This window comes from Ranitomeya variabilis, chromosome 5 (assembly GCF_051348905.1).
Source record: "Ranitomeya variabilis isolate aRanVar5 chromosome 5, aRanVar5.hap1, whole genome shotgun sequence".
Lineage (NCBI taxonomy): Eukaryota > Metazoa > Chordata > Amphibia > Anura > Dendrobatidae > Ranitomeya > Ranitomeya variabilis.
This window is the reverse complement of record NC_135236.1, coordinates 9,381,222-9,394,038: the sequence shown is the minus strand read 5'-3', so window position 1 is coordinate 9,394,038 and position 12,817 is coordinate 9,381,222.

Genomic DNA, 12,817 nt, shown 5'->3' with positions numbered 1-12,817 from the left:
AGCCAGCATAAGTACAGTTATATGAAAAAGTTTGGGCACCCCTATTAATCTTAAGCTTAGTGTTTTATAAAATTTGTTTTTTTTTTGCAACAGCTATTTCAGTTACACAAGAGGATGGCAATTTTTGTTAATATGTCTGCTCATGGAAGATGTTCTCAGAAAAAAGGGGGGCGCAGGACGTTGACACTACTACATCCCCCTGCTGCATTACCCTCCAGCCTTTTGCCCCAGGTAACTATTGACTATGTTCCATCAGCTCTATTACATCCTTTTTTGATTCTGAATCCTCTATTTTCTACGCATTGTACATTATTCCACACGTGCGAGCCACCTGGTGGTCCTTTTCATAATCACAGTCCACAGGACATTTCTATGGTACAATATAGATCGTGATTCGTTTTATTATTGTCTTGAGCTGTTTTCAGTAAGTTTACATTGAACATAGTCCCTGTGGTGATAACGTAGGCTCTTCTTGGCACTTGTTCTCTTTGGGATAGGGGACTAAAAGGTGACATTTTGAGACGCTGTGACGTCCACCACCTTTCTCAGATATACCCCCCTTTTTTTCTGAGAACAGACATATTAATAACAATTGCCATCCTCTTGTGTCACATCCTGATTTCTTCTTTGGAGGTCCTACAATTTCTTTTCCATCTCCCTGTCTTTTTATACTAAATACGTTGTTTGAAATATTTTGTAAATAAAAAATAGTTTTATTTACTATTTCTTGCGTCACTTCATACCTTATTAGGTAAATTTTGGTAACTATGTATATTTAAAGTGCTATTGCCAATTAAATGTCGGCTCATGGGATTAATATACAGCTGTAATGTGAGACCAGCGCGCCAGCAGCCCTCACTGAGGAGTTTTATGGCCTTAAACTGAAAGTACAAGTAGAAGCACATGGAAAAAACCTTGTCCTTGCAAACGTAAATATCATAGCACCGGTTAATGATAGAAGTGGGACAAATACATTTTTGGCATGTGCCCCAGTAGAACTACCAGCCAGTGAGTTTTCTAGGTTCCAGAACCAGCACAATTGAGAAACGGATTACTAACCGGGTCACCCTGCTACCCCATGTCTATACTTAACCCCCATGTCACGCTGAGCATAACGACAAGGGTGTCGTCTTTCTACAAGGTTCATACGCTGAGATATGAGGGATGATTTTTTTTCATATACTCAAGAAAGAGGAGTGCATTCCATAGCTCTGCCCACCCCATGAGGTCATGGGGGGGGGGGGTAGACCCTTAGTTTTGGGCAAAGGTATAAAACTCAGAGGCCCAGACAAGGGGGGTCTTTTGCCGGGGGATTCAACTACGACAGGCTGTGCAATCCGACCTGAAGATTTGGGGGAAGGTCCCCTCCCCCAGCCACCGTATGGCATACCATTGAATGATATGAAAGAACTGTAAGTTGATTTTCATCGTTAATCCCTTTTTATTTGTAATTGTCTGTACATATACGATACTTGTCTTCTTTTACGATATCTTTATGATATCTTTTTACCTTATTGTAAACACTGCTTACCTTTTGGAGTAAAATATATAAAATTACTAGCTTTGTTTCTCCTTGCTCTATAACGTAATGTCACGTCCTCTGAAGTAAAATCACGCTACTAATTGGGTAGGTTCCTGACCCATTATTGAGATAGGAGCTGGTGGCAGCAGAATTGTCCTGCGCTTTTGGGGAAACTGGCAGCGACGGACGGCATTGATAATCATCGTTCCCGCCTGAGTGGGAGTAGTTATATTGCCCTCGCTGCGGTGTGACCATTAGCCAGTACATAGTAAGGCAGCCTTTCTGGTGACCAATTATCCTTGGTGCAGTACCCTGTCTGACCTGAGGGGAAGGGGGGCGGCAGAGAGCTGCAAGTTCCAAACCGGATCTGGGAAGTGGGATATAGATAAATCCCCTTCAGAAAAGAATCGGGGTAACCAAACAACCCCAGTTCAGGACATATTGGTGTGAGCGGGTGGGATGATAAAGTTATCCCCCTGTGATTTATGACAATTGCACAGAGGACTATGAGGTGTATTATACTATACCGAGGACTATGGGGTGCATTATACTATACAGAGGACTATGGGGAGCATTATACTATACAGTGGACTATGGGGAGCATTATACTATACAGAGGACTATGGAGTGCATTATACTATACAGAGGACTATGGAGTGCATTATACTATACAGAGGAATATGGGGTGCATTATACTATACAGTGGACTATGGGGAGCATTATACTATACAGAGGACTATGGGGTGCATTATGCTATACTGAGGACTATGGAGTGCATTATACTATACAGAGGAATATGGGGTGCATTATACTATACAGTGGACTATGGGGAGCATTATACTATACAGAGGACTATGGAGTGCATTATACTATACAGAGGAATATGGGGTGCATTATACTATACAGTGGACTATGGAGTGCATTATACTATACAGAGAAATATGGGGTGCATTATACTATACAGAGGACTACGGGGTGCATTCTACTACACAGAGGACTATGGGGTGGATTATACTATACAGAGGACTGTGGAGTGCATTATACTATACAGAGGACTATGGGGTGGATTATACTATACAGAGGACTATGGATGAATTATACTATACAGAGGACTATGGGGTGCATTATACTATACAGAGGACTATGGGTTGCATTATACTGTACAGAGGACTATGGGGTGGATTATACTATACAGAGGACTATTGGTGAATTATACTATACAGAGGTCTATGGAGTGCATTATACTATTCAGTGGACTATGGGGTGCATTATACTATACAGAGGACTATGGGGTGCATTACACTATACAGTGGACTATGGAGTGCATTATTCTATACAGAGGACTATGGGGTGCATTACACTATTCAGTGGACTATGTTGTGCATTACACTATACAGTGGACTATTGGGTGCATTATACTATTCAGTGTAGTATGGGGTGCATTATGCTATACAGTGGACTATGGGGCGCATTATGCTATACAGTGGACTATGGGGTGCATTATGCTATACAGTGGACTATTGGGTGCATTATACTATTCAGTGTAGTATGGGGTGCATTATGCTATACAGTGGACTATGGGGTGCATTATGCTATACAGTGGACTATGGGGCGCATTACACTATACAGTGGACTATGGGGTGGATTATACTATACAGTGGACTATGGGGTGCTTTATGCTATACAGTGGACTATGGGGTGCATTATACTATACAGTGGACTATGGGGCGCATTATGCTATACAGTGGACTATGGGGTGCATTATGCTATACAGAGGACTATGGGGTGCATTATGCTATACAGTGGACTATGGGGTGCATTATGCTATACAGTGGACTATGGGGTGCATTATGCTATACAGTGGACTGTGTGGAGCATTATACTGCATGGAGGGATGTGTAGGGGATCATACGGTGTTGGTTTCACTACTTTTCCAGAGGAGTTGAAGAGTGGGGTACAGTCCAAGGTGCGTACACACACATGGTCCAAGGTGCCTACACATACACACACATGGTCCTCATGAAGGTTTATCTGTATATAGAATGGTCTGCATATGTGGGCAATGCGTATCCAGTGGTGTCATGGCTGATGGACGCTGATCACTAGAGACAAGAGCCTGGGGCAGTGTACCATACGCCCAGTGTGATGTATGTGGCTGGCAACTCCTCGTCGTGTCACTGACAGTTACTATCTGGTGGTTGGTCAGTGAGCGTGCGGATATAACGGGTGTCAGACACCACAGAGAATTACGAAAACAAATGTGAGAATACAGATAATTAAGAACACACTTACTTTGTTTGTAATTATTAACCTAACATACTCAGACAAGTAGCTATGGTAGAGTGCCTTACCTATTGTTTTCTATTACTTTTTCTGCTTTGTCTTCCATGGTACTTTCTGTATAAGTGTATTTGAATTTATTGCGATGGAGTCTCTCATTGATCCACTAAGAAGAGGACGTGCAAGTCTTCCAATCGCTGGATCCTCCACCGGATCTCCTGGACATAATCCACAAAGTGGAAAAATGATCTCTTAGTGATCCTCACATATGGTGGGATCAAACCACATTAGAGAATTATGTTATTATTATTATTATTATTTATTTATATAGCATCATTAATTCCATGGTGCTGTACATGTGAAAAGGGGTTACATACAGGGTATGTTGAACAAAATAAGATGCCAAGGGGGTTAAGAATAAAAAAGAATCCCCAGCACTGCTTACAATGAGGACTTTGTCATAGAATGGAATATTATCCTGTGCAAATCCTCAATACAATTATTAAGTATAAAATCAGGAATTGGTCAGACGACAAAGTGACCTCAATAAAAGCCTCCTGTCGCTGGGATCCTCTGTGTCTGTTGATGCCTATGAAGCTTTTCAAAAGGATCTTAAAGCCAAAATTCACTCTCTGGAGGACGCAATTATTAACTTAAAAAAGAAGAAATTTCACAGAGACGTCTTTGATTACTCTAACAATCAGGTTTATGAGTGGAAATAAGAATAAGGCCGGCGTCACACTCGGCGTAAGACAATACGGTCCGTATTTTACGGCCGTAATACGGAGAAATGTTCCCAAAATAGTGATCCGTAGTCAGGGTGTGTCAGCGTATTTTGCGCATGGCATCCTCCGTATGTAATCCGTATGGCATCCGTACTGCGAGATTTTCTCGCAGGCTTGCAAAACCGACATCTAATGGATTTATGTGCTCAAATGTTCGGTAAAACATATATACAGTGTATATATATATATATATATATATATATATATATATATATATATATGTCATTGAGACACATATATATATATATATTCTGTATTTATATTTCATTCAGCGCGATATCTGTGAAAAGCCGGTAATTCAATTGCCGGCTTTTCATTTCTCCTGCACAAACCCGACATGATATGAGACATGATTACATACAGTAAACCATCTCATATCCCCTTTTTTTTTGCATATTCCACACTACTAATGTTAGTAGTGTGTATGTGCAAAATTTGGGCACTGTAGCTGCTAAAATAAAGGGTTAAATGGCGGAAAAAATTGGCGTGGGCTCCCGCGCAATTTTCTCCGCCAGAGTGGTAAAGCCAGTGACTGAGGGCAGATATTAATAGCCTAGAGAGGGTCCATGGTTATTGGCCCCCCCCCCTGGCTAAAAACATCTGCCCCCAGCCACCCCAGAAAAGGCACATCTGGAAGATGCGCCTATTCTGGCACTTGGCCACTCTCTTCCCACTCCCTGTAGCGGTGGGATATGGGGTAATGAAGGGTTAATGCCACCTTGCTATTGTAAGGTGACATTAAGCCAGATTAATAATGGAGAGGCGTCAATTATGTCACCTATCCATTATTAATCCAATTGTATGAAAGGGTTAAAAAACACACGAACATGATTAAAAAGTATTTTAATGAAATAAACACAGCGGTTGTTGTAATAATTTATTGTTCTCTCAATCCATTTGCAGACCCTCGCTTGACAAAATAATAAACGCACAATATACAGTACATACCTTCTGCTGACCCGTCACGTCCCACGAGGTAATCCATCTGAAGGGGTTAAAATAATTTACAAGCAGGAGCCCTGCAAATGCAGCTGTGCTCGTGCTTGTAATTCCCCGGCGAATGAAGGAAATGTAGGTCATTGACCTACATTTCCTTCAGTTGCGGTGATGCGCCCCTGCTGGATGTTCTCATGAACTGCAGCCTGGGAACTTTTTCCCACGCTCCAGGTCATATGAGGACATCCACCAGGGGGCGCATCACCGCGACTGAAGGAAATGTAGGTCAATGACCTACATTTCCTTCATTCGCCGGGGAATTACAAGCACGAGCACAGCTGCATTTGCAGGGCTCCTGCTTGTAAATTATTTTAACCCCTTCAGATGGATTACCTCGTGGGACGTGACGGGTCATCTGAAGGTATGTATATTGTGCGTTTATTATTTTGCCAAGCGAGGGTCTGCAAATGGATTGAGAGAGCAATAAAATATTACAACAACCTGTGTGTTTATTTCATTAAAATCCTTTTAAATCATGTGTGTGTGTGTTTTTTAACCCTTTCATACAATTGGATTAATAATGGATAGGTGTCATAATTGACGCCTCTCCATTATTAATCTGGCTTAATGTCACCTTACAATAGCAAGGTGGCATTAACCCTTCATTACCCCATATCCCACCGCTACAGGGAGTGGGAAGAGAGTGGCCAAGTGCCAGAATAGGCGCATCTTCCAGATGTGCCTTTTCTGGGGTGGCTGGGGGCAGATGTTTTTAGCCACGGGTGGGCCAATAACCATGGACCCTCTCCTGGCTATTAATATCTGCCCTCAGTCACTGGCTTTACCACTCTGGCGGAGAAAATTGCGCGGGAGCCCACGCCAATTTTTTCCGCCATTTAACCCTTTATTTTAGCAGCTACAGCGCCCAAATTTTGCACATACACACTAATAACATTAGTAATGTGGAATATGCAAAAAAAATGAGGATATGAGATGGTTTACTGTATGTAATCATGTCTCATATCCTGTCGGGTTTGTGAAGGAGAAATGAAAAGCCGGCAATTGAATTACCGACTTTTCACTAACACCGCTGCGTATTTCTCGCCAGTCACACTGCTGGTCCGTGTGGAATCCGTATTTTTCTCGCCCCCATAGACTTTCATTGGCGTATTATTTGCGCAGTACGCTGACAAACGCAGCATGCTGCGATTTTGTACGGCCCTAGAAAGCCGTATAATACTGAACCGTAATATACGGCTAATAGGAGCAGCCCCATTGAGAATAATTGTGCCGTTTATTTTGCGAGTTTTACGGACGTATTTTCTGCGCTCTTACGTCCGTAAAACTCGCTAGTGTGACGCCGGTCTAAGAGTATTGGCCTGCACTCTGTCCAGTGGCGAGGTGCTGGTGTAACCGGCCGATTGGGCCCAAGTCAATATAATCAAAGTTCACCGCACGCTCTGGTACTTGGGTGATGCAAGAAAAAAAATGTATTCAAATCAGTGAAAGTTGGTAGAAAAAATGAGCAGGAAAAATCAGATAACATGACAAAAGGATCTATATTCAATCGTAGACGTTTCGGCCTATCCGGGCCTTATTCATTATGTCGTTGTAAGATAGAAAATTCCATAAGTGACAAATTCACATGTACAAGAAATAAAAAAATACAAAAGAGCTAATTCCATAAAATAATAAAGGCATTCGTTGATTAGACGGTATTCTATATAGTATATTCCCTGGGGGTGTAAATCGGGCTAGTATAGTGATATCCATACTGTCCATGGTGTGGGGTCCACTTGTCACGACGTGGTGGGGACATAAAACCGTCCACCAGTATTGATAAATGATGCTTCACTTGTATGAGGATGGGGATACAGTCGTGTTCCAAGAACGGGACAGACCCCAGAATACGAGAATATATGGAGAGCTGCGGGGGAAACAGAGGTAAGTATGTGCAGAATAAGGCTGTGGAGCAAATTGCGGTGATACGAGGAACCTTTGTAATCCTGAGCTTCCCGGAGCAGTGGTGGGCTGTAGGGTTTAATTAAAAAAAATTATGATCGCCCAAAGACCACCCAACATCCGTGGCAAGTTAGTCAGAGGAGCTGTCGGTAGCGGGTCCCCACACAACGCTTCTTGAGCAGCCGTAGACGTGGCACCTACCCCTGCTTAAATTACGCAGCATGTTCAAACGTCATCAAAACTGATCATTTTACACATCCGAGGACGGGCAAATCATACTCCGTTAGGGGTTTCTACACGTGTGACAGAACTTCGTAGTGTATGTAGTAATTTTTTTTTTTATATCTTGTACATGTGAATTTGTCACTTATGGAATTTTCTCTCTTACAGCGACGTAGTGAATAAGGCCTGGACAGGCCGAAATGTCTACGATTGAATATAGTCGCTTTTGTAACGTTATCTGATTTTTCCTACGTTTTGCTCATTTTTTCTACCGACTTTCACTGATTTGAATAAAAAAAATGTCTTGCATCACCCAAGTACCTGAGTGTGCGGTTTATGAGTGGGGCAGGTGGGAGAAACCCTCCTTTTCTCCTAAATCCATTCTCAAGAAACGCACTCGCACTTTCTCTAATGCTCCCCAGAAGAACCAAGTGACCTGTTCTTCATCGGATCCTGAATTGTCTGATGTTTCTGTGGACTATTCTCGCGATACTTCTGATGATACTAAAAGCCAAATTAACCTTGCTAATACCAAGTCACAGTCCAACTAATATAGAAAGCCATGAAAACACAACTTTCCGCCACAAAAAAAAAATCACAAGGAGAGGTGGAAGAAAGCATCGGAAATACGCCAGCCTTTTTCAAAAGTCGTTGAAGGAGCTTCAACGGGACAACTTGCTAGATTTTATTAATTGGTCATCCAATGCAGAGGTGAAACTCCTATCACGAAGCCTTCATTTTGTCCCTGCCAATTCACACTTGGATGTTTTTTCTACACTTAAGGACATTAATAAATTTGTCAGGGATCTGACTATAAAGAAACATTTTTTTTTTCGGACAATCACTCACATGAATCATCTCAAACTTTCCCTGAAAACCAATTCTCGGGAAAAAAACTTCTCTGAACAAAAGTGTTACGGACTGACCTGGATGGAGTAGTGATATTGCAACCACTAGGGATAGCAGCGGGCCAGTAGTGCAGTCTGGAATAACCAAGGAGTCGATACACAGGATCAGCCATGTAGTTTGAAGAAATAAGCAGGAATCGTAGTCAAGGAAGCCAGAGGTCCTTTACCAGGAGCAGTAGTGTCATTTGAAGGAATAGCAGGTGGAAGGGAGCTTGACTAAAGGCAGGTAGCTTAGTAATCATGCAAGGAACTGAGAGCACGGCCAGGTTTAAATAGGGTGTGCAATCAGAATGAGCCAATCAGGAACTCAGGGTGGTAACCAACAGGAAGCTCAGGGAGGAGACATCAGCAACAACATAGGTTCAGGTATTTGGATAAGCACAGCTTATAGCTCAGAGGGAAGAGCTGCCGACTGGTGCACTGGAGCTGCTAGGTTCTGTCATGATCCAGACCGAGTTTTCCCTTTTCCCGGTCTGATCATGTCAGGGGTTACCTTTTCTCAGCCTCAGTCTGGTTTCAGGTTTTGCCATTTATCCCCGCTGTGTCCTGCAGATCATGTCAGTTATAGTTCTGCCTATGGCGTGTGTAGCTGACTCTGGTATATCCTGATAAGTCCTGCTGCTTTAGCTGCCTGAACCCGTGTCTCTGTTTTCCCCTGTTCCCATCTTGACTCAGTTTTTCCCTTTAGTGTGCAGACCGCCCCCCGGTTTTGACTTGGCTTGTATCCTGACCTGCTTATGTCTTCTGTCTTTGGCTTATCCGCTCCTGACTGTTACTGACCTTTTTTGCTTGTCTCTGACTCTGTGTTTTGTCTTTTCCTTTGGTACTGTGCTACTGACTATATAGAACCGGCTTGTTTGGACTTGGATACTGCTGATAATTCGTCGGACAATGTCACCACTTTTTATCTTGCTCAGACTAGAACAGATGCAATGGAACGTTTCCAGGATAATGTGGAGAGAGATAACAAGAATTTGTTGGCTAATCCTGATTTTCATCCTTGTAAACCTAAATCTAACAATTGCTGAGAAAGAAACATTAAAAAATGTAAAAACAAATTCTAACGTCATCATAAAAATGTCTGATAAAGGAGGTTCTGTGGTAGTTATGAATGAAATTGATTATGTCACAGCAATTGATAATATGGTTTCCAGGGATGACATTTACCCCCTTTTGAAATGTGACCCTACTATTTATTTTTTTAAGCAGGTAAATCGATCATTGATGATGGTTTCGCGCATGGCTTCTTTTCGAAAAAGCAGTCAGATTATCTTTATGTTGATAACCCTGTAATCCCAATCTTACATGTATTACCAAAAACGCACAAAAACAACATTTTCCCACCACCCGTGCATCCCATCGTGTCCGGAATAGCGTCGCTGAGTGAACGCCTAGGACAATAGCTTGACATCGTTTTACAACACTGGTTTGATTGGCTTTTTAAAGGATTCAATAGATGTTCTTCACATGTTCAGTGGTGTCACTTGGGACCCGAGAGGGATCTGGCTTATGTGTGATGTAACCTCTGTATAGCCATGTATTCCCCACAATACAGCTATTTTGGCTGTTGATTTTCTTCTCCGTATATATCTCTTATGCAGTATAGAATTGCAGGAATACATTAAATCAGTTTTGAATTTTTGCTTTCGTACAATTATTTTATATTTAATAAAAAATTCTTCATACAAAATAATCATGTCTCAATGAGAGACAAATCCTCCCCTTCAGTCGCCATTTAGTGATGGCATGGTGGGAAGAACATTTTATTTTTGACACCAGTAATTCTTTTTCTAATTGTAGACGATTTGATATTGATTTAGAAGGGGGCGCTGATCTTATTCCTCCTTTTATTGACTATATTAATAACAACCAATTTAATTTGAGATTTACAATTTTTTTTCATAAACAATTTGTTTCTTGGATCTCTGTCTAAGGCCGGGGTCAGACATAACGTATAAAAATATGGTCGTTTTTTACGGACTAAATACGCAGAAATGTTCCCTTCAGTTCATATGAGTTTATGCCACCAGGGGGCGCAGCTTCAGTGATGGCACCGCAAGTCCCCGACGCCCCGTTACCTTCATTCCATTCATTCTCCAGTCTTTTACAGGCAGGAGCACAGCTGCATTAGCAGAGCTCCTGGTTGTAACTGTATTTAACCCCTTCAGATGGATTTACATCATGGGACATGACTGTACTGCGGACAGGTATGTGATATTGTTGCTTTTTTATTTCTCTTTTTTACAGGAGACCGAGGGTCGTCAGGTGGATTAAGTGTACAATAAAAATAATCAAACCCCATTTGTTTATTTATTTCATTAAAATACTTTATTCATAACATGTGTGTGTATTTTCAACCCTTTATTACTATTGGATTAATACTGGATAGGTGTCTTATTAACACCTCTCCATTATTAAACAGGCTTAATGTCACCTTACAATAGCAAGGTGACATTAACCCCTTATAACCTCATATCCCACCGCTACAGGGGAGTGGGAAGAGAGAGGCCAAGTGCCGGAATAGGTGCATCTTCCAGATGTGCCTTTTCTGGGGTGGCTGGGAGCAGATGTTTGTAGCCACGGGGGGGCCAATAACCATGGACCCTCTCTAGGCTATTAATATCTGCCCTCAGTCACTGGCTTTACCACTCTGGCGGAGAAAATTGCGCGGGAGCCCACGCCTGTTTTTTCCATGATTTAACCCTTTATTTTAATACCTAGAGCTCCCAAATTTTGCACACACACTACTAACATTATTAGTGAGAAATATGTAAAAATATAAGAGATATGAAATGGTTTACTGTATGTATCCATCTCTCATATCCTGTCGGTTTTGATAGGACTTAGCAAAAGCCGGCGATTAAATTACCGGCTTTTATGCTATCTAGCGCTCTATGAAATATATATATACAGTATATGTGTGTGTATCAATGACATACATATATATATATCTACCTATACTATTTGTAGACATTTATTTTATTTTATCTATTCTATTCTAACCTGTCAGTGTGATTTTACTGTAATCTGTCATTTTCTCGCCCCCATAGACTTTTATTGGTGGATTTTTCTCGGAATACGCTGACATATTCAGCATGCTGCAATTTTCTCAGCCCGTAAAATACGGCCGCGATATATACGGCTGATGGAAGCTGCCCCATAGAGAAACATGCGTTGGTTTTGCGCCTCTCCCTCGTCCGTATTTCTCTCTAGTGTGACCCCGACCTTACTAGTGAACCACATAAACCCAGTAAGAAAACTGCAGGCAATGCGATTCTTCATGCTCGCATCTTTCACCCATTTCACACCATCAATTCCATTACCTGTGTGGTCTATGTAATTAGGGTCCACCACCAGAAAGCGAAAAAGCAGACTCCGTGAACATCTTTGTGACACAGTACAACCAACTATTCGTCATATTTCCAATGTGTCTAATTGTTTTATCACAGTTCACAATAGAGAAACAATTCATTGTAATGTATTCGCAATAGAACAAGTAAAAAAACATTGACGTGGTGGAAACAGAAACTATTGCGCTACAGAAGCGTTCTGGATCCACTTATTGGAGACACGTGTTCCAGCGGGGTTAAATCTCAAAAGGGAACTAATGCTACTTTACTAAACACTGGTTTTGTTTCATCCCCAATGATCTATGATGAGTATTTGTATGATTTATTTTTTGATTTTGATACACTTTATATCTGTATTATTGTTCTTTACTCCATTTTCCCTTCCTCATTTGCTCAGATGAGTGTTCTTAATTATCTGTCTTCTCACATTTGTTTTCTTAATTAACATCACCTGTTTTGCCTGTTTGAAAGCTCGGCTGCATATGGAGGCTAATAAGAACACGCTCTTCCTCCGGTAATCCTGGCAGGGTATGCATAAGGCTGTCATGTTACCATTGTTAATGGACTGAAATAAAGCGCTGATATTTATTCACTGAAGCTGGATCTCTTCACATGAAAGTGTTCTTCATGGCGTCCGGCAGAGACGTGATCCTTGCTTCAATTATACGAGTTCCATCGGGACCGACTGGGGGTGCGCTGAATGAACTTTGCCTTGTCTCATGTGTTATTAGGCAGTACAGGGTGGTATTGGGTGTTTGGGGCAGGTTGGGGTATCAGGCAGTACAGGGTGTTATCAGACATTACAGGATGGTATTATGCAGTACAGGGTGCTATCAGGCACTGCAGGGTGGT